A 27,608-nucleotide genomic window follows, 5' to 3' on the forward strand; every position below is an offset into this window, starting at 1 on the left:
CTTTAGGCTGGCCATGCTGTACTGGAAATACACAGCTCTTGCAAAACAACCTTTATACATCGCCTTTGTTGACTTGAGATCAGCCTTCGATCTGGTTCAAGGGAGAAGTTATGGGAGGTGCTATACAGAATAAGGACCCCAGCTAATATAATCCAACTTTTGAAGAGACTGCACAAAGACACCTATGCGCAAGTGAGATGGGGCAATCTAGGCGAACTAACAGATAATATCACTATAAATAGAGGTGTTTGCCAGGGCTGTGTGCTGGCACCGTTTTTATTTTCTATTTTTATCAATGAGGTGGTACAGGTTTAAATGGCATGCCAGAACGATGCACCAACCCTGTGCGCTCAGAAAATCCAGATTCTTCTGTTTGCAGATGATTCCCTTCTTATTTCCAAATCTCCAAAGGGCCTACAAATTCTAATCAATAGATTTAATTCCTTCTGCCACGAGTACGGCCTAGAGCTGAACCACAAGAAAACTAGGTTAATGGTACTCCGTTCTGGAGCACGGAAGAAATGGACTATCAGCCTGGAAGGCGACCTCTTGGACAAGGTCAATTTAAAGTTTAATGATCAATAATAGTAGCTAATTTTTTGGCTCCTAATATTTTTTTTCAAACAGGAGACTCAGCGTATCCTAACTGTTCATGATTGAATAATCAAACAACGTCAGGGACACTGAGGTGAGTGGAGCAGGTGTTTGGGCTTCTAAGGGCCAGACTTCGATGTCTGGATAAGATTGCTCCTCTACTCACCTGATAAGGTGTGCAAAATCACCATGGCATGCAGCATGTTACATAGCAAAGCCCTGAGATGGAGCATCTCATACATTGCAGAGGAAGTAAACTATTATGAGCCACTGGGGGAGGATGTTTAAATGATAATTGAAGATGATAATGGTGAATAAGGAATAGACTTACATCAAGGTTTTATTTACAACTTCTTCACATGAGTGTAAGTATATATTTATATATTATTACATAAAATTTTAAAGCAACATTTAATCTAATGAGTATAAAAGTCTGTTCTTTAGAAAGGGCACGTTAAGGAAAATCCAAGTCAAAGATGTTTGCTGATCTAAGGGTCTTATTATGAATTTAGCTGTCTTGTGACCGCCAAACTTATGGTGGCGGTGAGACCACCGCACTCCTGGTGGTCCGACCAACAGATGATAACCCTGGCAGTTGGACTGCCAGTGGACCGTCGCCACCACCAGGATCACAGATTCCGATGGGTTAGCGGTGGTCAAAGTCATGGTCAGCCATGGTCATGACTTCCCTTCCTGACAGCCTTTTCATGTTGTGGGCAGTGTAGGGGCACCCTTGTCCAGCACCCTTGGAATGTGCACTGTCTGCTATGCCAAACAGTGCGTATTCTGAGGGTGCTGGGAGTACCCTCTGTGCAATAGCTTTGGCCTCAGCTCCCCGAGGAGCTGAGGCCAATGCCACTGCATTGTTTCCATCAGGCTGAGTAACAGAAACCTCCTATTTCAGAGGTTTCCACTGGTCAGCCCGGTGGAAACATTGTAATAGGGCTGAGGGGGAGGCCCCCAGCTTCACAATGTTCTCCTCACTGTGGGTCTGCTGGGTCGATGGTCGGCCTGGTAAACTCATAATGAGGTCCTAAGTGTTGACACACTGACTACTGAGGAAATTAAAATTGTTTATCTTTGATTCTTTTTAGAAGATGTGTCCTCAAAATTTGTCATTTGTAATGTGTCCTTTTTGTAATGTAATGAAAATACTTTGTTTTTGTTTTACTCTTTTTTAGGTTCCTTCACCTTGTTATCTTTATTTGGATATTTCAAAGTTGTGACATCTGCTGCTTCTGCTAAGTACAAAGGGAACATGGTTTGATCTTGTGAAAGACACACAAACACTTTGGATGCATATATCTAGTATGAAGCGAAATTGCACAGTGATTGAATTGAAGTTATTAGGATTGCATTAGACCTGTTTTCTGTTGAATGTTGCCTCCAAGGCAGTGTGTGTTGAATAAAGTGCCCAAACCACAGGTGGAAGTATTTGGATTATGCATGGTTTCTAATGTATTTGAAAAATTAAAAACAATCCTTTATTCCAATTTGATAAAAATCATTTGTCGTTTTTCTTATTTTGTCATTTTTTTAAAATGTGAAAAGCAATACCTACATGTCATTTGTTTGTGAATAGACAATCTGTTTAATTTTTACTTTTTCAAATGTATGATGAAACAAAAAAAATAACAAATTAAGAAAGGAAATTCAATACCAGTTTTTGAACTTTGTAATATTTTATTGAACTTCAACAAAACAAAATAAAAAAGCAAGATGTAAAAAACACAAAAATAAAAATGTAATCATGGTGAATGAAACTATTATTGGCGAGCAAAAAAAACAAAATACAACTGGCATCAAAAAGGTAAATGTGTCGAGACAATAGTCCACAGAGTGAATGCTAGTCACATACTGGCAGAAATTAGGTTCTGCTTCTCTTGCTGGTGGTAGTGGATGTCTTGCCATCCTCTCCTGCTGGTCTGGATGAACGGCCTCACCTGAGGGGGACTGGTGGATCCATAGTTACAGGGAGTGAGGCGGGTGCAGGTGTTTCCTTTTGAGGCAGGGCTTCCCTTTCTATGGCTAAGGCAGATGTAGTAAATCCAGATGTTGTTGGGCCACAGACAGGGGAAGATGTTGCTGTAAAAGCTCTGCACTTATGGGTCAAATGATCATGTAGCACCCCAGTCACAGAACCCAAATTTGAGCTAAGATTTTCCATCTGAAAATTGTGCTCCCTTTGCAAATGCTTCACCTTCTAGAGCTGTGTAAGGACCTGGCCTATCATGTCTTGAGACTGATTGAGGGATTCCAAAACGTAGGGCCTCATTACAAGGCTGGTGGCTGGAGAGAAGATTGCCTTGGTCTTGGAGGTCTTCTCTCCAGACCAATTACGACTTTTCCACTGGGCTGATGGGCAGCAACAATGTTCCCGCCCATCAGCCAAGTGGGAAAGGTGTGACGGCATGGTTCCCCGGTTCATAATAGAGCCGGAGGCAATGCTGCTGCACGCAGGGTGCACCAGCACCTTGAAATGCACACTACACTGGAGAGAGTGTGCATTATCAAGGGTACTGGGCCGGGGGACTCCAGCATTGCCCATGCTACAGCCATGGGCAGTGCAGCAGCGCTCCTGTGGCTCCCCGCACTTGGTCTCCTCCAGCCTTTTCATGGTGGGGAAACTGCCATGAAAAGTCTGGTGGAGAACAAGGTTGTAAGCACTTGAGTCCAGCGCCACTGTGGATGACTGCAACCAAGACCGCCATCATCACATTTGGGACAATGTCCCCGGTGGAGACAGCAGACCCCTGGTGGTTCGTCCACCAGGGTTGTACTTGGCGGTCAAACCTCCCAGAGTGCGGCGTTCCGATTGTCAACGCGAGTGTGCTGGTCCTTGGACTGCCACACTCGTAATGAGGCCCTTAGTCAATGGTGGCCTGGGTGACAATGAACCCAGTAGCCTCACTTTGCCAGCCCATAGATTCTCTACTTTGAACCCTATCCCTGCTTCCCTGTGCTCTTGACTCAGTGTGGCCCATCCTGCTAGGTGCTGGCTGAGCTGGAGATAGTAGTAGTGTTGGATCAACATCAGCCAGGACTGGGGGGGGACAAGATTGGTGTGGTGTTACTTTGGACACAGGAAGTGGAGGTATCCAGAGGCTGAGGTATGGTAACAGCTGGGGTGGGAGTTGGAGGTGTGGGCCAAGTGAGACTCACTGGAGTCATCTGCCAGGCAGACCAGACAGACCAGCCTGCTCCTCATTTGGATTTACAGGAGTGGATTCTTCACTGAAGGCTAATTTCTTGTCTGTAGTGGAGGTATCATCAGTAGCAGTGGTAATTGGCTGTTCACATACTCTGGGTGTTGGACCCATGATAAAAAAAAATGTAAAGTCTGGATTATACATCAAAAGAGTTTGAAGCAAAGAAATGAGGCATCCTAAAAGAAAAATGAGAATTAATTAAATTATTATAGCTTCCAGTAACATTATAATAAATTACAAAATAGTTTAAAATACACACAAAACTACTTCAATAAAACGATGCCCTGAAATGAGAAGGTATACATAAAATATACCAAACATTCAACACAACAGATAAGAGAAATGAATCATTCCAAGGCCTAGCAGTGTAAAATTCCAACAAAGTGGTTGCTCTTCGTTGCTGGGCAACGCTCCAGCCCAGGCCAGCCCACTGGAACCATAAAGGACGCGCCCATCGCGGGACGCGGCTGTTGCTCTTCGTTGCTGGGCAATGTTCCAGCCCAGGCCAGCCCACCGGAACCATAAAGGACGCGCCCCTCGCGGGAAGCGGCTGTTGCTCTTCGTTGCTGGGCAACACTCCAGCCAAGGCCAGCCCACCGGAACCATAAAGGATGCGCCCCTCACGGGACGCGCGCGGGACGTGCCCGGGCGAAGACCAGGCCAAGACGGGCCCGTCCACGCCCGTCTTCGGCTGATTGAGGTTGGGCTGGGCCCACTCTCTTACTTCGTGGACTTAATTATTATGTAAGTTTAAACCACTTATTTTTCTCTGCTTGGCCTTATGTTAGGATTCAAGACTTTTTTTTAAAAAGGACGAACGATCAAGTGCTAACCCCAGTTTTGGTTAATAGCAGAGTGGTTTCACCAATAAACCATACCATTACCTCCTTCCCCCGCTAAGGTTTATCGACTACGGCTAGCGATCCTTTATCCAGACATGGGTCCTACCAAGCAGTAGAAGAGGGAAGTACACCTATCCCAGTCATTCCTTTGAACCCCGTGGTAAAAGTGATTCCAAATATAGCCTGCAGAAACCAGTTTGAGGTCCTGGTTGTGGAGGACGAAACACCTAGGGCCCTTGAACATTCTACAGCTGACCATAATAAAGAGAAATCTCCTTGTACCCTCGCTCCCACTTCTCCTTCTCCTATGGTGCATTCCTCTACTGAGCCCAATACATTCCTCATTCTTCAGAGAATTGAGGAAGTTAGGTCCCTGGTGTTACAATTGGCGAAAGTTTTGCAGGAAAAGCCAGCATGTGGATGTAAATGCTACTTAAGAGATGGAGGGGCAAAAGGTGATTATACAGTACCTGACTCAAATTTAACCATCTGGTCCGTACAAGGGGGCCAAGTCATAGATCACCAAAAGCCAATGGCACTCAGGGCTGGCCCTGATGTGAATACAATATGCCCTGCCGATATTCTCACACAAAAGCAAACAGGTACAAAAAATGTATCTGCTGAGGGGGCCAGCATGACAAATTACCCCGCTGCCAACGGCCACCCCCCAGCTCTCTTAAACTATTTGCCAATTGGGAGGCATAAAGCAACTGATCTCTTTCCACGCAAGGGGGCTTGCGCTCCCACCAGTGTTAGCAGGTTACCTGCTCCGTTATTTTTCTCCGGCCCCAATTGCGATACTCCCTCTCAGAAAGTCCTTTGTGGCTCAGTGACAGTGCCAAATACCCAAGGCATCAAATTCGGGCCAACTACTCTCTTACTGAAACAAGTCCCGAAGCTAATACCGGGGCCAATTGAAGACCACGAGTCAATGGTCAATAAGGTTCTCACTGGCTACGATACCAACGGAACTGTCTATCGGTCATACGTTCAGATATTCACAAAGTCAAACGGTGGAGCCCCCGGGGCTGAATCACTATGTAATTTCAATCGAGTTTCACGATAGAACTTTGGTCGAGAGCCGTATTTCATTCAATGAACATACTCGCTTTTATATAGAACAAAGAAAGGGATGTATAACTTTAGAGTCTGCACTAGCGGACGGAGGTCAGGTTTCAGTCAAAAGCCATTCCTGCTGCAACGTTGCATGTGATCAACCAGGGGGTGGCGATTCCAATGATATCAACCCTGTATGACTGGCTACAGCTCAGGAAGTAACCCTAGGAGATGATCCAGTAGAACCATTCTTGTCAGATTCTAAAGAGACTATTACTAATGAGACAATTCTGGAAAAGACCTACCTCCAGACACCTAGTGCCGCCTCTGATAGGAAAGGTTTATCAATAATGACATGGAACTTAGCCGGCCTTGGGAGGAAACTAGATGATACTGATTGGTGTTTATGTATAAACTCCCAAGACATATGCCTTTTTCAAGAAACATGGGCTGAGGAGAAGATCATCATAGATGGGTTTCCTTCCTTTAATTTGCCAGCACAACCATCTACAAAGGCAACAGGGTGAGCAAAAGGGGGTCTCTTGATGCTATTAAACAAAAAAGTGCAATGTGAATACAAGATTCTAACATTTGATTGTCCATACTTGATGGGGTTACAAATAATGTGTAAATCAGTTGCTTGACTTCTTAGATACCCTACAACCAACATCACATTTGATAATAGCAGGGGACATAAATTGCACATTTGAACCTTCTGTATTACTAAAAGGCCTAACAGAGGATGAAGACCAAACATGGGGAATTGCACAGTTGTCCAGTGATCACTTTTGTCCTAATTCTTGTGTAGCCTCCCAGCTGGCCTCTCTTTGTTTGAAGCATGGCCCTAGGGCCTGCAATGGACGTATGCCTTCCGATTTGGATACTGCTCCCAGCTTCAAACGAGGCACATCCACTAGTGTAATAGACTATTTTTTAGTGGATGTAAGATTGTGGCCCCTGTTGAGAGATATGAAGGTGGATGTAAGAAGCGAAAGTGATCATCATCCTTTGCTACTTTCCATATCAGGGGATGTTTTTGGTAGAACTTCAAATAACCAAGTTACTATAGTCCCCACTCCTATCTTGAACACTCGGTCCACGAAGGTTAGGTGGCCGAGGGTGCAGTCGAATCCTTATTTGTTGCGCGAGATTTATTCCGTTTTTATTGACAATTTGGCCCCATACTATAACTGTGATTTTAATAATATCCCACTTTTATCTATACACAAAAACATGGTCACTAGATTGCAAAGTATATTTTACAGGAAGGTTGGAGTAAGACAGCAAGGAGGCACCTCAGCTAATAATTCATGGTTTGACGAATCCTCCTATAGGGCCAAGACAGGATTAAAAAATGCCATCATTAACAGGAACTCTGGAGAGATACAATTAGCTAGACGCACCTATAAGGAATCCATCTTTCGAGCCAAAAAATCTTGGGAAGAAACAATCTGGCAGGAGCTGTTGGTTGCCACACAATCCAATAACAACAAGTTGTTTTGGGAGCTGTTGAGCAAGAGAGGTAAAGAGGGTAGAACTAGCCCAAGAAATCATATACAGCCAGAAAAATGGGTTGAACACTTCTCATGCCTCTATGATAAAACTGATATTCCTGTGACCCCTGCTAGCAGGGAAATGGGGCAAGATCTACCCTCCATCTTGGATGCGACCCCCAGCTTTGTTCCTACAGAAGGGGGTTCACAGATTTTTTAGGGCCACATTCGTTTTTCCATGAAAGAAACTGCCGAGGCTATCCGCTCGCTAAAATCTGGAAAAGCACCAGGTCCAGATAAAATTCCGGGGGATCTCTATATATCTGAGCCAGCTATTTGGACCTGGTATATCAATGCACTTTCCAATAAAATCACTGAAGGGGGGAAGATCCCTATGACATGAAAGGGTGCTGAAATTATTCCCATGCACAAAAAGGGTAATGTAAACCTCCCAACAAATTATAGGCCGATCAGTCTCATAGACAACCTTCAAAAGTTTTTTGCCAAACAAATCCTAGGTGGATTAACTAACTAAGCCACGACCATCAGATCCTCTCACCACTCCAAGCAGGGTTTCGATCTAGGATTAGCACAGTGGATCAGGTCTTTAGGCTGGCCATGCTGTACTGGAAATACACAGCTCTTGCAAAACAACCTTTATACATCGCCTTTGTTGACTTGAGATCAGCCTTCGATCTGGTTCAAGGGAGAAGTTATGGGAGGTGCTATACAGAATAGGGACCCCAGCTAATATAATCCAACTTTTGAAGAGACTGCACAAAGACACCTATGCGCAAGTGAGATGGGGCAATCTAGGCGAACTAACAGATAATATCACTATAAATAGAGGTGTTTGCCAGGGCTGTGTGCTGGCACCGTTTTTATTTTCTATTTTTATCAATGAGGTGGTACAGGTTTTAATGGCATGCCAGAACGATGCACCAACCCTGTGCGCTCAGAAAATCCAGATTCTTCTGTTTGCAGATGATTCCCTTCTTATTTCCAAATCTCCAAAGGGCCTACAAATTCTAATCAATAGATTTAATTCTTTCTGTCACGAGTACGGCCTAGAGCTGAACCACAAGAAAACTAGGTTAATGGTACTCCGTTCTGGAGCACGGAAGAAATGTACTATCAGCCTGGAAGGCGACCTCTTGGACAAGGTCAATTTAAAGTTTAATGATCAAAAATAGTAGCTAATTTTTTGGCTCCTAATATTTTTTTTCAAACAGGAGACTCAGCGTATCCTAACTGTTCATGATTGAATAATCAAACAACGTCAGGGACACTGAGGTGAGTGGAGCAGGTGTTTGGGCTTCTAAGGGCCAGACTTCGATGTCTGGATAAGATTGCTCCTCTACTCACCTGATAAGGTGTGCAAAATCACCATGGCATGCAGCATGTTACATAGCAAAGCCCTGAGATGGAGCATCTCATACATTGCAGAGGAAGTAAACTATTATGAGCCACTGGGGGAGGATGTTTAAATGATAATTGAAGATGATAATGGTGAATAAGGAATAGACTTACATCAAGGTTTTATTTACAACTTCTTCACATGAGTGTAAGTATATATTTATATATTATTACATAAAATTTTAAAGCAACATTTAATCTAATGAGTATAAAAGTCTGTTCTTTAGAAAGGGCACGTTAAGGAAAATCCAAGTCAAAGATGTTTGCTGATCTAAGGGTCTTATTATGAATTTAGCTGTCTTGTGACCGCCAAACTTACGGTGGCGGTGAGACCACCGCACTCCTGGTGGTCCGACCAACAGATGATAACCCTGGCAGTTGGACTGTCAGTGGACCGTCGCCACCACCAGGATCACAGATTCCGATGGGTTAGCGGTGGTCAAAGTCATGGTCAGCCATGGTCATGACTTCCCTTCCTGACAGCCTTTTCATGTTGTGGGCAGTGTAGGGGCACCCTTGTCCAGCACCCTTGGAATGTGCACTGTCTTCTATGCCAAACAGTGCGTATTCTGAGGGTGCTGGGAGTACCCTCTGTGCAATAGCTTTGGCCTCAGCTCCCCGAGGAGCTGAGGCCAATGCCACTGCATTGTTTCCATCAGGCTGAGTAACAGAAACCTCCTATTTCAGAGGTTTCCACTGGTCAGCCCAGTGGAAACATTGTAATAGGGCTGAGGGGGAGGCCCCCAGCTTCACAATGTTCTCCTCACTGTGGGTCTGCTGGGTCGATGGTCAGCCTGGTAAACTCATAATGAGGTCCTAAGTGTTGACACACTGACTACTGAGGTAATTTAAATTGTTTATCTTTGATTCTTTTTAGAAGATGTGTCCTCAAAATTTGTCATTTGTAATGTGTCCTTTTTGTAATGTAATGAAAATACTTTGTTTTTGTTTTACTCTTTTTTAGGTTCCTTCACCTTGTTATCTTTATTTGGATATTTCAAAGTTGTGACATCTGCTGCTGCTGCTAAGTACAAAGGGAACATGGTTTGATCTTGTGAAAGACACACAAACACTTTGGATGCATATATCTAGTATGAAGCGAAATTGCACAGTGATTGAATTGAAGTTATTAAGATTGCATTAGACCTGTTTTCTGTTGAATGTTGCCTCCAAGGCAGTGTGTGTTGAATAAAGTGCCCAAACCACAGGTGGAAGTATTTGGATTATGCATGGTTTCTAATGTATTTGAAAAATTAAAAACAATCCTTTATTCCAATTTGATAAAAATCATTTGTCGTTTTTCTTATTTTGTCATTTTTTTAAAATGTGAAAAGCAATACCTACATGTCATTTGTTTGTGAATAGACAATCTGTTAATTTTTACTTTTTCAAATGTATGATGAAACAAAAAAAATAACAAATTAAGAAAGGAAATTCAATACCAGTTTTTGAACTTTGTAATATTTTATTGAACTTCAACAAAACAAAATAAAAAAGCAAGATGTAAAAAACACAAAAATAAAAATTTAATCATGGTGAATGAAACTATTATTGGCGAGCAAAAAAACCAAAATACAACTGGCATCAAAAAGGTAAATGTGTCGAGACAATAGTCCACAGAGTGAATGCTAGTCACATACTGGCAGAAATTAGGTTCTGCTTCTCTTGCTGGTGGTAGTGGATGTCTTGCCATCCTCTCCTGCTGGTCTGGATGAACGGCCTCACCTGAGGGGGACTGGTGGATCCATAGTTACAGGGAGTGAGGCGGGTGCAGGTGTTTCTTTTTGAGGCAGGGCTTCCCTTTCTCTGGCTAAGGCAGATGTAGTAAATCCAGATGTTGTTGGGCCACAGACAGGGGAAGATGTTGCTGTAGAAGCTCTGCACTTATGGGTCAAATGATCATGTAGCACCCCAGTCACAGAACCCAAATTTGAGCTAAGATTTTCCATCTGAAAATTGTGCTCCCTTTGCAAATGCTTCACCTTCTAGAGCTGTGTAAGGACCTGGCCTATCATGTCTTGAGACTGATTGAGGGATTCCAAAATGTAGGGCCTCATTACAAGGCTGGTGGCTGGAGAGAAGATTGCCTTGGTCTTGGAGGTCTTCACTCCAGACCAATTACGACTTTTCCACTGGGCTGATGGGCAGCGACAATGTTCCCGCCCATCAGCCAAGTGGGAAAGGTGTGACGGCATGGTTCCCCGGTTCATAATAGAGCCGGAGGCAATGCTGCTGCACGCAGGGTGCACCAGCACCTTGAAATGCACACTGCACTGGAGAGAGTGTGCATTATCAAGGGTACTGGGCCGGGGGACTCCAGCATTGCCCATGCTACAGCCACGGGCAGTGCAGCAGCGCTCCTGTGGCTCCCCGCACTTGGTCTCCTCCAGCCTTTTCATGGTCGGGAAACTGCCATGAAAAGTCTGGTGGAGAACAAGGTTGTAAGCACTTGAGTCCAGCGCCACTGTGGATGACTACAACCAAGACCGCCATCATCACATTTGGGACAATGTCCCCGGTGGAGACAGCAGACCCCTGGTGGTTCGTCCACCAGGGTTGTACTTGGCGGTCAAACCTCCCAGAGTGCGGCGTTCCGATTGTCAACGCGAGTGTGCTGGTCCTTGGACTGCCACACTCGTAATGAGGCCCTTAGTCAATGGTGGCCTGGGTGACAATGAACCCAGTAGCCTCACTTTGCCAGCCCATAGATTCTCTACTTTGAACCCTATCCCTGCTTCCCTGTGCTCTTGACTCAGTGTGGCCCATCCTGCCAGGTGCTGGCTGAGCTGGAGATAGTAGTAGTATTGGATCAAGATCAGCCAGGACTGGGGGGGGACAAAATTGGTGTGGTGTTACTTTGGACACAAGAAGTGGAGGTATCCAGAGGCTGAGGTATGGTAACAGCTGGGGTGGGAGATGGAGGTGTGGGCCAAGTGAGACTCACTGGAGTCGTCTGCCAGGCAGACCAGACAGACCAGCATGCTTCTCATTTGGATTTACAGGAGTGGATTCTTCACTGAAGGCTTATTTCTTGTCTGTAGTGGAGGTATCATCAGTAGCAGTGGTAATTGGCTGTTCACATACTCTGGGTGTTGGACCTATGATAAAAAAAAATGTAAAGTCTGGATTATACATCAAAAGAGTTTGAAGCAAAGAAATGAGGCATCCTAAAAGAAAAATGAGAATTAATTGAATTATTATAGCTTCCAGTAACATTATAATAAATTACAAAATAGTTTAAAATACACACAAAACTACTTCAATAAAACGATGCCCTGAAATGAGACGGTATACATAAAATATACCAAACATTCAACACAACAGATAAGAGAAATGAATCATTCCAAGGCCTAGCAGTGTAAAATTCCAACAAAGTGGTTGCTCTTCGTTGCTGGGCAACGCTCCAGCCCAGGCCAGCCCACTGGAACCATAAAGGACGCGCCCATCGCGGGACGCGGCTGTTGCTCTTCGTTGCTGGGCAATGTTCCAGCCCAGGCCAGCCCACCGGAACCATAAAGGACGCGCCCCTCGCGGGAAGCGCCTGTTGCTCTTCGTTGCTGGGCAACACTCCAGCCCAGGCCAGCCCACCGGAACCATAAAGGATGCGCCCCTCACGGGACGCGGGACGCGCGCGGGACGTGCCCGGGCGAAGACCAGGCCAAGACGGGCCCGTCCACGCCCGTCTTCGGCTGATTGAGGTTGGGCTGGGCCCACTCTCTTACTTCGTGGACTTAATTATTATGTAAGTTTAAACCACTTATTTTTCTCTGCTTGGCCTTATGTTAGGATTCAAGACTTTTTTTTAAAAAGGACGAACGATCAAGTGCTAACCCCAGTTTTGGTTAATAGCAGAGTGGTTTCACCAATAAACCATACCATTACCTACTTCCCCCTCTAAGGTTTATCGACTACGGCTAGCGATCCTTTATCCAGACATGGGTCCTACCAAGCAGTAGAAGAGAGAAGTACACCTATCCCAGTCATTCCTTTGAACCCTGTGGTAAAAGTGATTCCAAATATAGCCTGCAGAAACCGGTTTGAGGTCCTGGTTGTGGAGGACGAAACACCTAGGGCCCTTGAACATTCTACAGCTGACCATAATAAAGAGAAATCTCCTTGTACCCTCGCTCCCACTTCTCCTTCTCCTATGGTGCATTCCTCTACTGAGCCCAATACATTCCTCATTCTTCAGAGAATTGAGGAAGTTAGGTCCCTGGTGTTACAATTGGCGAAAGTTTTGCAGGAAAAGCCAGCATGTGGATGTAAATGCTACTTAAGAGATGGAGGGGCAAAAGGTGATTATACAGTACCTGACTCAAATTTAACCATCTGGTCCGTACAAGGGGGCCAAGTCATAGATCACCAAAAGCCAATGGCACTCAGGGCTGGCCCTGATGTGAATACAATATGCCCTGCCGATATTCTCACACAAAAGCAAACAGGTACAAAAAATGTATCTGCTGAGGGGGCCAGCATGACAAATTACCCCGCTGCCAACGGCCACCCCCCAGCTCTCTTAAACTATTTGCCAATTGGGAGGCATAAAGCAACTGATCTCTTTCCACGCAAGGGGGCTTGCGCTCCCACCAGTGTTAGCAGGTTACCTGCTCCGTTATTTTCCTCCGGCCCCAATTGCGATACTCCCTCTCAGAAAGTCCTTTGTGGCTCAGTGACAGTGCCAAATACCCAAGGCATCAAGTTCGGGCCAACTACTCTCTTACTGAAACAAGTCCCGAAGCTAATACCGGGGCTAATTGAGGACCACGAGTCAATGGTCAATAAGGTTACTCACTGGCTACGATACCAACGGAACTGTCTATCGGTCATACGTTCAGATATTCACAAAGTCAAACGGTGGAGCCACCGGGGCTGAATCACAATGTAATTTCAATCGAGTTTCACGATAGAACTTTGGTCGAGAGCCTTATTTCATTCAATGAACGTACTCGCTTTTATATAGAACAAAGAAAGGGATGTATAACTTTAGAGTCTGCACTAGAGGACGGAGGTCAGGTTTCAGTCAAAAGCCATTCCTGCTGCAACGTTGCATGTGATCAACCAGGGGGTGGCGATTCCAATGATATCAACCCTGTATGACTGGCTACAGCTCAGGAAGTAACCCCAGGAGATGACCCAGTAGAACCATTCTTGTCAGATTCTAAAGAGACTATTACTAATGAGACAATTCTGGAGAAGACCTACCTCCAGACACCTAGTGCCGCCTCTGATAGGAAAGGTTTATCAATAATGACATGGAACTTAGCCGGCCTTGGGAGGAAACTAGATGATACTGATTGGTGTTTATGTATAAACTCCCAAGACATATGCCTTTTTCAAGAAACATGGGCTGAGGAGAAGATCATCATAGATGGGTTTCCTTCCTTTAATTTTCCAGCACAACCATCTACAAAGGCAACAGGGTGAGCAAAAGGGGGTCTCTTGATGCTATTAAACAAAAAAGTGCAATGTGAATACAAGATTCTAACATTTGATTGTCCAGACTTGATGGGGTTACAAATAATGTGTAAATCAGTTGCTTGACTTCTTAGATACCCTACAACCAACATCACATTTGATAATAGCAGGGGACGTAAATTGCACATTTGAACCTTCTGTATTACTAAAAGGCCTAACAGAGGATGAAGACCAAACATGGGGAATTGCACAGTTGTCCAGTGATCACTTTTGTCCTAATTCTTGTGTAGCCTCCCAGCTGGCCTCTCTTTGTTTGAAGCATGGCCTTAGGGCCTGCAATGGACGTATGCCTTCCGATTTGGATACTGCTCCCAGCTTCAAACGAGGCACATCCACTAGTGTAATAGACTATTTTTTAGTGGATGTAAGATTGTGGCCCCTGTTGAGAGATATGAAGGTGGATGTAAGAAGCGAAAGTGATCATCATCCTTTGCTACTTTCCATATCAGGGGATGTTTTTGGTAGAACTTCAAATAACCAAGTTACTATAGTCCCCACTCCTATCTTGAACACTCGGTCCACGAAGGTTAGGTGGCCGAGGGTGCAGTCGAATCCTTATTTGTTGCGCAAGATTTATTCAGTTTTTATTGACAATTTGGCCCCATACTATAACTGTGATTTTAATAATATCCCACTTTTATCTATACACAAAAACATGGTCACTAGATTGCAAAGTATATTTTACAGGAAGGTTGGAGTAAGACAGCAAGGAGGCACCTCAGCTAATAATTCATGGTTTGACGAATCCTGCTATAGGACCAAGACAGGATTAAAAAATGCCATCATTAACGGGAACTCCGGGGAGATACAATTAGCTAGACGCACCTATAAGGAATCCATCTTTCGAGCCAAAAAATCTTGGGAAGAAACAATCTGGCAGGAGCTGTTGGTTGCCACACAATCCAATAACAACAAGTTGTTTTGGGAGCTGTTGAGCAAGAGAGGGAAAGAGGGTAGAACTAGCCCAAGAAATCATATACAGCCAGAAAAATGGGTTGAACACTTCTCATGCCTCTATGATAAAACTGATACTCCTGTGACCCCTGCTAGCAGGGAAATGGGGCAAGATCTACCCTCCAACTTGGATGCGACCCCCAGCTTTGTTCCTACAGAAGGGGGTTCACAGATTTTTGAGGGCCCCATTCGTTGTTCCATGGAAGAAACTGCTGAGGCTATCCGCTCGCTAAAATCTGGAAAAGCACCAGGTCCAGATAAAATTCCGGGGGATCTCTATATATCTGAACCAGCTATTTGGACCTGGCATATCAATGCACTTTCCAATAAAATCACTGAAGGGGGGAAGATCCCTATGACATGAAAGGGTGCTGAAATTATTCCCATCCACAAAAAGGGTAATGTAAACCTCCCAACAAATTATAGGCCGATCAGTCTCATAGACAACCTTCAAAAGTTTTTTGCCAAACAAATCCTAGGTAGATTAACTAACTGGGCCACGACCATCAGATCCTCTCACCACTCCAAGCAGGGTTTCGATCTAGGATTAGCACAGTGGATCAGGTCTTTAGGCTGGCCATGCTGTACTGGAAATACACAGCTCTTGCAAAACAACCTTTATACATCGCCTTTGTTGACTTGAGATCAGCCTTCGATCTGGTTCAAGGGAGAAGTTATGGGAGGTGCTATACAGAATAGGGACCCCAGCTAATATAATCCAACTTTTGAAGAGACTGCACAAATGCACCTATGCGCAAGTGAGATGGGGCAATCTAGGCAAACTAACAGATAATATCACTATAAATAGAGGTGTTTGCCAGGGCTGTGTGCTGGCACCGTTTTTATTTTCTATTTTTATCAATGAGGTGGTACAGGTTTTAATGGCATGCCAGAACGATGCACCAACCCTGTGCGCTCAGAAAATCCCGATTCTTCTGTTTGCAGATGATTCCCTTCTTATTTCCAAATCTCCAAAGGGCCTACAAATTCTAATCAATAGATTTAATTCCTTCTGCCACGAGTACGGCCTAGAGCTGAACCACAAGAAAACTAGGTTAATGGTACTCCGTTCTGGAGCACGGAAGAAATGTACTATCAGCCTGGAAGGCGACCTCTTGGACAAGGTCAACTCTATCGATTACTTGGGTGTGAGGATCACCGATAATATGCATTGGGCAGATCAGGTTAACAAAAGTGCTGCCCGCTTGCAATACGACGTAGCATCCATCCTTCGTTTTTTTCGGGGTACCACAGCAAAAACTGTCTTCCCGGCAATTAAGATCTATATTGCCAGAGCACAGGGAGCTGCTGTCTATGGAGCGGAGGTCTGGGGCTTTTCTGACTGCAATAGGTTAACTATTGGAGAGAATAGCTTTGCAAGGGCTTTATGTGCCTGCCCTCCTAGTACTCCGCTGATTCCACTGTTTTTAGATCTGGGCCTGAGACGGATAGCTGACCTAATTATCTTAAGACCTCTCCTTTATTGGGTTAGGCTATGGACTGTACCTGAACTGGATGTTTATAAGTCCTCTCTTTTAGACCTGCTAAAATGCCCGAACTCAACTTCTATTCCCTGGGTAAAACATGTTTCCAGATGGTTTAGCAACCTGGGCTTTAGAGACTTTTGGGAAAAAACACATAAACTTGAGAAAGCTCATTCCAAAGTGCTGAAGCGCGTATACTGGTCATATGTATGGAATGATTACATTATTCACAGATCCCATGGCTGTCTAACAAATTTTTTTTTAGATCCTAAATGGTATCCGCAATTTGAACCATATTTAGACACTATACCCGATATCTTAGGAAAAGGTTTATATGCCATATTTCGCTTCGGGTCGTTGCCACTGAAGTCTTTGATGTGTAGGTGGGGTACAAAAACAGTAACTGATATATGTCCTGTATGTGGCATAACATCTAAAACCGTTGAACATTTTATGTTTTTTTGCCCCACATATTCTTCTCCCAGGTCAAAGTGGATTTGTAACATGTGCCGGGAACTGGGGATTAGAGATTGCGCCTCTGCTTTGAGGGTCTTAAAAAGTCATCATTCTAAGGTTTCAATACATGCCGTTAGCAAGTATTTTCTAGCAGCATGGCGCATACGTAACTCTGCTATCAGCAATGAGTTTTAAATACGAGCGGATAAGTTTTTTATTGTGCATTGCTTGTATGGGTTTTATTGAATTACATTTTATACTTTTCTGATTTTATATTTTCTATTTATTATTGTACGTTTGCTTTGATGATCTATTCGATCGAATAAAGCTTGTGTCAAACAAAACAACTTAGAAGGAAAAATATCATTAGTCATCATAAAAACCTTGCTAAGTACTTTTATTTAAAAAAGAAAACTTATATTCTTACATATACAAAATAACATGCATTAAAATTTTCAAATCACCAAACTTTGATTTGCGAGACAAATAACATTTATACATTGAAATAACAAGAAAATGACAACATACAAAATTAAACAAAAACATTTCAAAACATTGCATAAAATGGAGATTGATAAATACATAACACTTTAACATATGTGGAAATATCAAAGAAAGGAGAGAATGACCAGAATAACATTGCAATATTATTTAAACATAACAAACCAAAGGCAACAAAGCAGTTGTAGTCATTTCAAAAGAACTTTAACAACACTTGCAAAATTGTAAGTTCAACATACCTAGAAAATATTTGCTGTAGAAATAGACAGACATTTACAATATAGAACCCATATATGAAATGTGTTATTAGGTGAAAAACCACTTAGAAGACCTGCAACATCATGTAAAATGTAATGGAGATTGAAACCTGTAATTTTAAATTCAAGAAAATGCATGCATACAAGCAAGGGAAAAAAGAATATAAAACATGGAAAAAAACATATTGACACAACATTTTAATAATTAGTAAAATGAGAGAAACAACAATGCTACAAATTTCCAAACAAAAGCAAAAATATACATATATACATGTATATCTTTAAAAAAGGTGCAAGACACATTAGCAACAGCTAAATTAAAAGCAAAAATGACATTTAAGTGCACTGGCACATTATGGGTATAACTTACTAGTCTCCAATCCATCAGGGACTCTTGTCAAGCCTTCAGGATGCAGAATCTGCAAGACATTCTCCTCCCAGGGATATATAGTTGTAAGGGCTTGCTGGGAAAACCACCACCAGTCCTCTGGGCCTCCAGGTGACGTTTGGAGGCCAGGAGATGCACTCTCCCCCATAGGTCATTCCACCGCTTCCTAATTTCCCCCTGTGGGTGCAGGTGCTTGCTAAAGCATTCACTCTGTCAACTATTCTAGCCTACATTTGCCTTTTCTGAGCTTTAGTTGTATTTTGTACTTTGGCTCCAAACAATTGTGGCACTACTCTAATAATTTCATCCCCCGTGACTGAAACTTCTCACACAGTAAAATGGGGATTTCTCCTCCCCGCCATTATCATGTGACTAACTTAGAAAAATGTGATAACTGTTAGAGCTGGAGTCTCTATTTGGCAGAGGTATACACCCTTGTCCAAGTAGGGACCATAATCCTAGTCAGGGTAAGTCACACAGAATCCAAATTATCCTGTGCCCACCCTCTGGTAGCTTGGCTCTGAGCAGTCAGGCTTAACTTAGAAGGCCATGTGTAAAGTATTTGTGCAATAACCCATACAGCAACACAATGAAAACACCACAAAAATACACCAACCAGGTTTAGAAAAATACAAGATATTTATCTGCTTAAAATAAGGTAAAAACAATAAAGATTCAATGAGCACAAGTTGAGATATCACTTTTGAAAGATTAAAAAGAGTCTTAAATCTTATAAATCAACAGTTGTCTATTGGTTTCACAAAGTACCTGGTTTGCGTCAAAAATAACATGCACGAAGACTGCAGGGGAGGAGATGTGTTGAAAAATAGGGTGTGCATCGGAATTTGTGGTGCGGCACAGACAATGCATTGTTTCTTTCCATGCTGCAAGGGGCTTTGCGTTGATTTCTGGTGTGGAGTCTTGGGGGGTGATTTTGACCGCGGCGGACGGCAGTCGCCGCCCGCCAAGCGGTTCCCGCCGAAAGACCGCTCCGCGGTCAAAAGACCGCGGCGGTCATTCTGGCTTTCCCACTGGGCCGGCAGGCGACCGCCGAAAGTCCGCCCGCCAGCCCTGCGGGAAACACCCTTCCCACGAGGACGCCGGCTCAGAATGGAGCCGGCGGAGTGGGAAGGTGCGATGGGTGCAGTTGCACCCGTCGCGAATTTCAGTGCCTGCAAAGCAGACACTGTAATTCTTCGTGGGGCCCTCTTACGGGGGCCCCTGCAGTGCCCATGCCATTGGCATGGGCACTGCAGTGGCCCACAGGGGCCCCGCGGCACCCCCTACCGCCATCCTGTTCCTGGCGGGAGAACCGCCAGGAACCGGATGGCGGTAGGGGGTGTCAGAATCCCCATGGCGGCGGAGCGCGCTCCGCCGCCATGGAGGATTCTCAAGGGCAGCGGGAAGTCGGCGGTACACCGCCGACTTTCCGTTTCTGGCCGCGGCTGAACCGCCGCGGTCAGAATGCCCAGCGGTGCACCGCCAGCCTGTTGGCGGTGCTACCGCCGACCTCCGCCATGGCGGTAATTACCGCCAGGGTCAGAATGACCCCCTTGGTTCCTCACTGCGATATGGGAATCTTTTTGATGCCCATGGACGATGCAGTGAAATCCTGGCCGTACGGGATGAAGTCACAGGCTTTGCGTTGATTCTTTATACGGTAAGTCAAGCTGCGTTGTTCCGGTTCGGCTGTGCGTCGATCCGCTAGGGCTGTGCATCGAATTTCCAGCCACAAGGCAGGTACTGCATCGATTTTTTACTCTGGAAGTCAGGCTGTGTTGTTCTGGTTTGGCTGTGTGGCGATCTGGTAGGGCTGTGCATCACATTTCTGGCCGCAAGGCAGGCGCTGTGTCGATTCTTCACTCAGGAGGTTGGGCTGCGTCGTTCCGGTTCGGCTGTGCAGTGATTTCTCATTCACACCACGGCTGTGCGTCGTTTCTGGTAGGCTGTGCATTGATGTTTGGCGCACAAGGAGTTCCTTGAAGATATTTAGGGGGTCATTACGACCCTGGCAGTCGACGGAGAAGCGGCGGTCTTACCGCCAACAGGCTGGTGGTAAAAATTTTGAAATTATGACCATGGCGGTTACTGCCATGGTCATCCGCCACTTCTCCGTTCCGACCGCTGGGCTGGAGACCTGGGTCTCCAGCCCGGTGGTCGTCACAATACCACCGGCGGTATCATGACCCAATGAAATCCATGGCGGTAAGCACTATCAGTGCCAGGGAATTTGTTCCCTGGCACTGATAGGGGTCTCCCCCATCCCCCACCCCCACCACGAGTCTTTCCCCTACACCCACCACCACACCTGCCACCCACAAAGGTGGCAGGACCCCCCTCCCCACCCCTACCCCCAACATTACAGAACACATATACACCCGACACTCATGCAGGCACCACCAACACACATACCCGCACACACATCAACATACATGCCAACAGCCGCACACACAGTCATACGCACACACCCACATTCAGACAAACACACACACATCCCTACAGACATACATACAGACATACACGCACTCATTTCCAAACAAACAACACCCCCGCATGCATACACACACTCAGAAACCCCCTCTACATACACACACACCCCCATGCACGCACACAACACCCCCCCACCCCCCTCCCCTAACGGACGATCAACTTACCTGGTCCGTTGATCCTCCGGGAGGGGACGGGATCCATGGGGGCTGCTCCGCCGCCACCACACCATCAACAGAACACCGCCACGCCGAATCACAGGACGTGATTCGGTGGGCAGTGTTCTGTTGACGTGGCGGTGGAGGTGGAGCAACCTCCACTTCCCCGCCAGTATGGCTGCTGGCGGCTCTCCGTCCGAAAAAGGACAGAGGGCTGCCAGCAGTCATAATACGCCGAGCGGAAAACCGCCACCACTGGCGGTCTTCAGCATGGCGGTCCCTCGGCGGTCTTGTCAAAAGACCGCCGAGGTCAAAATGACCCCCTAAGTCTTTTTGCCCCTGAGACTTCAGAAAACAGGAGGAAAGCTCAATCCAAGCCCTTAGAGAGTACTTTTAAGCAAAGTCAGAGGACAGCAGGGCAGCAATGCAGCACACACAGGCTTGCAATGGCAGGCCTGATACATGGTTAAGGGGCTACTTATGTGGGTGACACAACCAGTGCTGCAGGCCCACTAGAAGCATTCAATTTACAGGCCCTGGGCACATCTGGTGCACTTTAGTAGGGACTTACAAGTAAATTAAATATGCCAATTGGGTATGAGCCAATGTTACCATGTTTTTAGTGAGAGAGCACATGAACTTTAGCACTGTTTGGCAGTGGTAAAGTGTCCAGAGTCCTAAAGCCAGCAAAAATTAGGTCAGAAAAAGAAGAGGAAGAAGGCAAAACATTTGGGGTGACCCTTCAGAGAGGCCATTTCTAACAATAACCCACAAAAAAAAATACAAGAAGAAAAAACTAACAAGCAACAGAGAAAGCACAAAAAAACTGACTTCACTGAAAAGCGTTCTCAAGGAAATGTTCTGCTGCAGTTGAATGGCAAAGGATCATGGTCTGAAATAGAGAGAGTGTTTTATAGTGTGGCATGCAGGTAAAAGTAATTATCCAAAACACATGAGGTGCATGATGCTAGCATCCATCCAAAAGGCACAGGAAAAGTACAATGTTGAACATGTCCCGCAACACAATCGCACCATCAGGAATTCACAGTTAGGACACCAGCACCACTGAGAAATCTAAATAGGCTTAGCGCAATTCTGCCACCCTGATGGTGACGGAATAACATTAGCCAGCAGAGGAGTCCACTGAGTCTTCAGAGGTGAGCCGCTTACACAACGGAAAACACTCGTAAACTCGGACGGAGGATCAGCCAGCCCATATCTAAGCAGGATGGGTGGGAATCCTTCAGCTTGACAGAGTACTTGTAAACACCACCACAGAGGAACGATTGGAGTAGTGCCAAGAACTAAATCAGGCCAATAGACTATTTACATGTTGGAGATAACAGCAGAGTCCAAATTCAGGGGCAAGAAAAGTAAAAGTATTTTTGGGTTCACACTTGGGAAAATGTAATTCCCAAGAGATTTAGGGGATCATTATGACCCGGCGGTAAAAACCGCCTACTGCCGTGGCGACGGCCTCCAAAAGACTTTTGCCACGGCTACCAGCCGTCTGCCGGATTATGACCACAGCCAGATTTCCGCCAGAAGGATGGCGGAATTCCGGGTGTTTCAATGCCAGCGGATGGCAGTAAGGTGGCGCTGCTGCCAGCAGCAGCGCCACGCCAGTAGACCGCCCCCAGCCATATTATGAAAATAATGCAGCTTGGCGGTGTTCTGCTGACGGACGCTGCTGCTGGAAGCAGCGCCTCGTCCCGTCTCCTGCCGGAGGACCCCCTGGAACCAGGTTAGTGGGTGCTCCGACAAGGGAGTGGGTTGGGGGGTGTTGTGTGTGTGTGTATGTCTGTGCGTGTGTGTATGTGGGTGGGTGTTGCATGTTGTATGTGTGTGCATGTTTGGGGGTGTGAGTGCGTGTATGTTGGGTTGTGTGAATGCATGTCTGCGTGTATATATGCAAAGGCCAGATGAAGCAAATTCCGAATTTGCAATTCGGGAATTGCGAGTCGGTGCGACTCGCAATTTCCGAATCGCAAATTCGGATGCAGAACGGTGTCTCAGACACAGTCTGCGAATCGCCATGGGGTTGCAAAGACCCACCTCATTAATATTAATGGGGTGGGTCGCTTTTTGCAACCCCATTGCGATTCCCTGCACTCACAGGGATGGTGACCTGCTGGAGACAGCAGACCTCCATGTCTGTGACTGCTTTGTAAATAAAGCAGTTTTTTTTTTGTATTGCAGCCCATTTTCCTTTAAGGAAAACAAGTTGCATACAAAAAAATAACGAAACCAAAAAAAAAATTTATGGCAACATTCACAAAGGGGGGAGGGGTCCCATGGGGACCCCTTCCCTTTTGCGAATGGGTTACCACCAGTGTGACACTGGTGGTAACTGCGAATTACTTTGCGACCACGTTCGCGGTCACAAAGCAATTTAGCATTGCGGTGCGAGTCGCAAATAGGAAGGGGACATCCCTTCCTATTTGAGAGTCGCATTCACATTTTGCGAGTCGGTACCGACTCGCAAAATGAGCATGAGCATCGCGATGCGCGTTTTGCATGGCGCAAACTGCAATTTTCGCAGTTTGCGCCATGCAAAACTCTACCTACATCTGGCCCTAAGTGTGTGTGGATGTTTGTGTGAATGGATGGATGCATGCGTGGATAAATGTTGGAATGGGTGTGTGTATGCACGTGTGCGTGTGTGAAGGGAGGGGCGTGTACGAAGAGGGGTTTGGAGAGGAAGTGGGGTGGGGGAATCCTGGGGAAGGGGAGTGGGTGGGGAAGACCCCTATCAGTGACAGGGAAGGGATTCCCTGTCAGTTATAGTGCCTACCGCCATGGTTTTCATGGCGGTAAGGATGCCACAAATACCATGGCGGTAGGTGGGATCATAATCCCGCAGGTGGGCAAGTGACGGCCACCCGGCTGGAGATTGAAGTCTCCAGCCCGGCGGTTGTTACCACCATGGCGGTCGGTGTGGTACATTGGCAGTTTTGCTTCAGCCAAACCGCCAATGTCATAATATGGAGGAAAGTACCGCCAGCCTGTTGGCAGTACTTTCCTCCAAAATAACCCCAACCGCCGGGTCATAATGACCCCCTTAATGCACTAGTGATCAGTGAACTCAACTACATTATATGAAAAACATAATTATGGTTCACTTTGAGCTAACAACGTCATTTAGAAGATGGTACCAATTGCTCATTATGCTGTATCATTATGGGGGTGATTTTAACCTTGGCGGACGGCGGAGGCCGTCCGCCAAGGTACCGCCGCCAAATGACCCAGGGGCCCCGCGGCACCCCCTAGCGCCATCCTGTTCATGGCGGGTTTCCCGCCATGAACAGGATGGCGGTAGGGGGTGTCTGAATCCTCATGGCGGCGGAGTGCGCTCCGCCGCCATGGAGGATTCACTGGGGCAGCGGTAAACCGGCGGGAGACCGCCGGTTTACCCTTTCTGACCGCGGCTGAACCGCCGCGGTCAGAATGCCCTCGGGAGCACCGCCAGCCTGTTGGTCAGAATGACCCCCTATGTCTTCTCTGTCTTGCAAAGTGGATACCCCTCATATCTTTCAACATTGGCAGAACTAATTTTGCCAAGTGAATTGTTGCTTTTCACCCTTCATGTGTATGACGTATTTGTATTGCTAACAATGTTGGGGCAGGATTAGGAAATACCTCAAAGCAATGTATTTTAGACAGAAAATGAAAATACACCCCCATAATCAGATTTCAGTTTTTAAATGCACTCAGAGTAAATTTGGCAGAGATGGGGTTATAGTTTCCCTATGTTAGTAATATTTTTCTCAGAAACTGCAAAATTAATTTTCACCTTCTTTATAAATTTGCAGTTGTCACTATTGGGGTTGCAGCTTAGAAAATAAGTGTGCGAACTGGTTTATGTAATTGTCAAGAGAATTTAAAATTTAAAAGTTTGTTTGAAGACTACATTTAACACTAAATTGATTTTAGCTATTATGCTGGTGTTATGGTAGTACTCCTATTGGTTACATTATTGTGTTTGACATTCTAGCAACATTTCTCCATGGATTACAGATGGACCTACAGAATAATACTGAATGGCAAAAAGACACAGTTCAGATGGTTACACACAACTATAGCACCTGCAAAAACAATGTGGCTGGATTCAGGTGTATGACAGGAGCCCATGATAAGGATTACTCAGGAGTTGGAAAGGATGGAAGAAAGGACAATAGAAACTATTGAGGTTCAGAACACTAACCCACTAATGTTAGGCCAACCTCTTACTCAATTCTTGGGTTATGTCCATTTCAAAGTCATTAATTTAAGACTTACAGGTGGTAATGGACAATGCCTGGCAGCAATTCACAAGCTGCATTTTATGGTTGTATGTGATTTCACAGAAAAATGATTTCATGGAATACAATTACTGAGAAACCATTTCATCTAGACTGTTTCATGCAAATTTTCAGAATGAATAGTATTTACCTTTTCGTAGAAACTAATTCCTAGAATGTCTTTCGGTCGAAATGGGTCCTTGTTTTCTTTTTTTTGTTAAATGTGAATGTAATAGTTGCAGCTCTCACTTTCAGAAACAGTTTTGTCTGACATGCTTATTTCAGTGCTTTACTTCAGGGGACAATATTTCACATTTATAACTTTTACACTGTCAGACAATTACTTTGGATGCTTTTAATTCACTGACCCATCACTTCTCACAACCACCATCCATCGCTAAACCCTCACAATACCTAAATACCATCAATCCCTGCCCCTTAAAATCTCTCACCACACTTAAGCTACACTGATCCCGAAGCCTAAAAGCCCTTTTTACCCCAAAATTCCACAATCCCTGAAACATAAAATCACTCACTACTTCTAAATCCACCCATTGTTGAACCATAAAACCTCTTTCTATGACTAAACCCCACCCATCCCATACCCTAACAACACCTCAACACATCCATGTTCATCCATGAACTCTAAAAAATCCTCAAACCCCTTAAACACCAGTCCTCAATGACCTATAAGAATATCTCATCACCCTAAACTACTCATCCATGAACCTAAAAAGCCCCTTTCTATATCCAAAGTCCATCTATCCCTGAATCCTTACAACCCCTCACCACCCTAAACACCAGCCCACTCTGGACCTGAAAATCTCTTCACCACCCCAGCCACTAACCATACTTGAACTTTAAAAACCCATACAAGCCCTAAACTCTCCCATCCATGAACCTCAAAACCCCACAACCCCCTTACACTCCACCCATCCCTGAAACCTAAAAACATCTCACGCATCTAAACACCACTCCTCTGTGAACCCTAAAAGCCCCTCAGCATCCCTACAAAAGTTCAAAAAGTATTTATTTAGGTCAGAGGCCATTTATGGGCATAAATTAAATACGTTTTCAAGAATCAGCATTAAAAACATTAAAACAGACCATAAGAAGTACAAACTAAACAATTAAAATAAATGTATAAAAACAGCGCTCAGGTAAGCAACTTTCTCTATCTGAGCCTACAGGTGGACATTAGATATCTAGAAACAACAAAGACAATACATTGTCTAGTGTCACTTCTAAGTACTCTGTACGCAATCTTATACTCTCTCTGCCCTAGATTGTGACAGAGAGGCAATATCCATCTCCTCCTGTACCCATGGTAGCCTGGACAAATTAATACAATATGTTCAGCCGTTTCAACCTCACCTGGGCAAAATGGGCAAGTTTTAACAGGATCAGAGTCTCTACATTTCCATCAGGCAGTAAAAACTTGAGTTGGCAAAGCCCCTAGAAAAAAAAACATTGATAAACAAGGTCCTAGCTTGGGGTGGCTCAATCTCATTGTGAGAAAGCACCTCTTTTGACATGGTTAACCCCCCACTTTATGCCTGGTTTATGGTGTGGTTTCAAAATTGTAGTGCCAAAGGCCCCTGCTAAATAGGTTCCCTAGGCCAGATCTTTTCCCCAAAACTGTTGTGATGCATTTGCACAATTGGCAACAACTTTAGCTGCCACTATAAGTCCCTAGAAAATGGTACCTTGATACCTGGGGCTTGGGAATTAGGCCCCTGAGGGCAGCAGCACAGATTGTGCCACCCTCTGGGTCCTGCATCCACGTGCATCCAGCACTACCATTGCAGGCTGAGTGTCCTGGTGCAATCCTAAAGTGCAAACATGACAAACAGCCTGTGTGACCTGTCCACTCAACAATGCATGCAATGTAGGTAAGCCACCCCTCTGGCAGGCCTTACAGCCCTAAGACAGGGTGCACTAGAATGCATGTGTGGGCATAGGTGCATGAGCAGTATGCCCCTTCTTTGTCCTTGCCAAACCTGGGACAAAGTAAGTGTACAGAGCAGCCATTTTAAATCCCTGTGCTGGACACTGGTTAGTACAAGTTTCACATCTACATCATTGCCACTCTGAACCCTGAGTTGTTTGGTATTAAACAACTCAGCACAACAAATCCAAATTACCAGTATTGGATTTATTGTACAATGTACCCTGGGGCCATCTTAGAGGTGACCCCTGGAAAGCTAATTAACCCTGGCATTGTTGCTGTACGGTCCCAACCAGCCTGCCACTGCCAGGCAAGATTCTGGATCCCTGGAGTGAAATCCTTTGTACTCTGGGACCAGAAAACAAAGCCCCTCCTGGACAGAGGTGTTACACCTCTTCCTCCTCAGGAATGTGCACTCCCCTACCTGCGAGCTTCAAAGGGCTTGCCACCCTTGAAAATCGATTCCCCAGCTCTGCTGCTAGCAGGAGATGGCCACCTTTGTTGCAAACCTCCACTTTTGGAGGGAGCAACGGCAGGTAAATGCACCATGACTAGGAGGAGTGGCCACCCTCAGCCTGTACCAACCCTCCAGTGTAGAAGGCAAGGTGAC

The sequence above is a fragment of the Pleurodeles waltl genome, chromosome 5, assembly GCF_031143425.1.
Source record: "Pleurodeles waltl isolate 20211129_DDA chromosome 5, aPleWal1.hap1.20221129, whole genome shotgun sequence".
Classification (NCBI taxonomy): Eukaryota; Metazoa; Chordata; class Amphibia; order Caudata; family Salamandridae; genus Pleurodeles; species Pleurodeles waltl.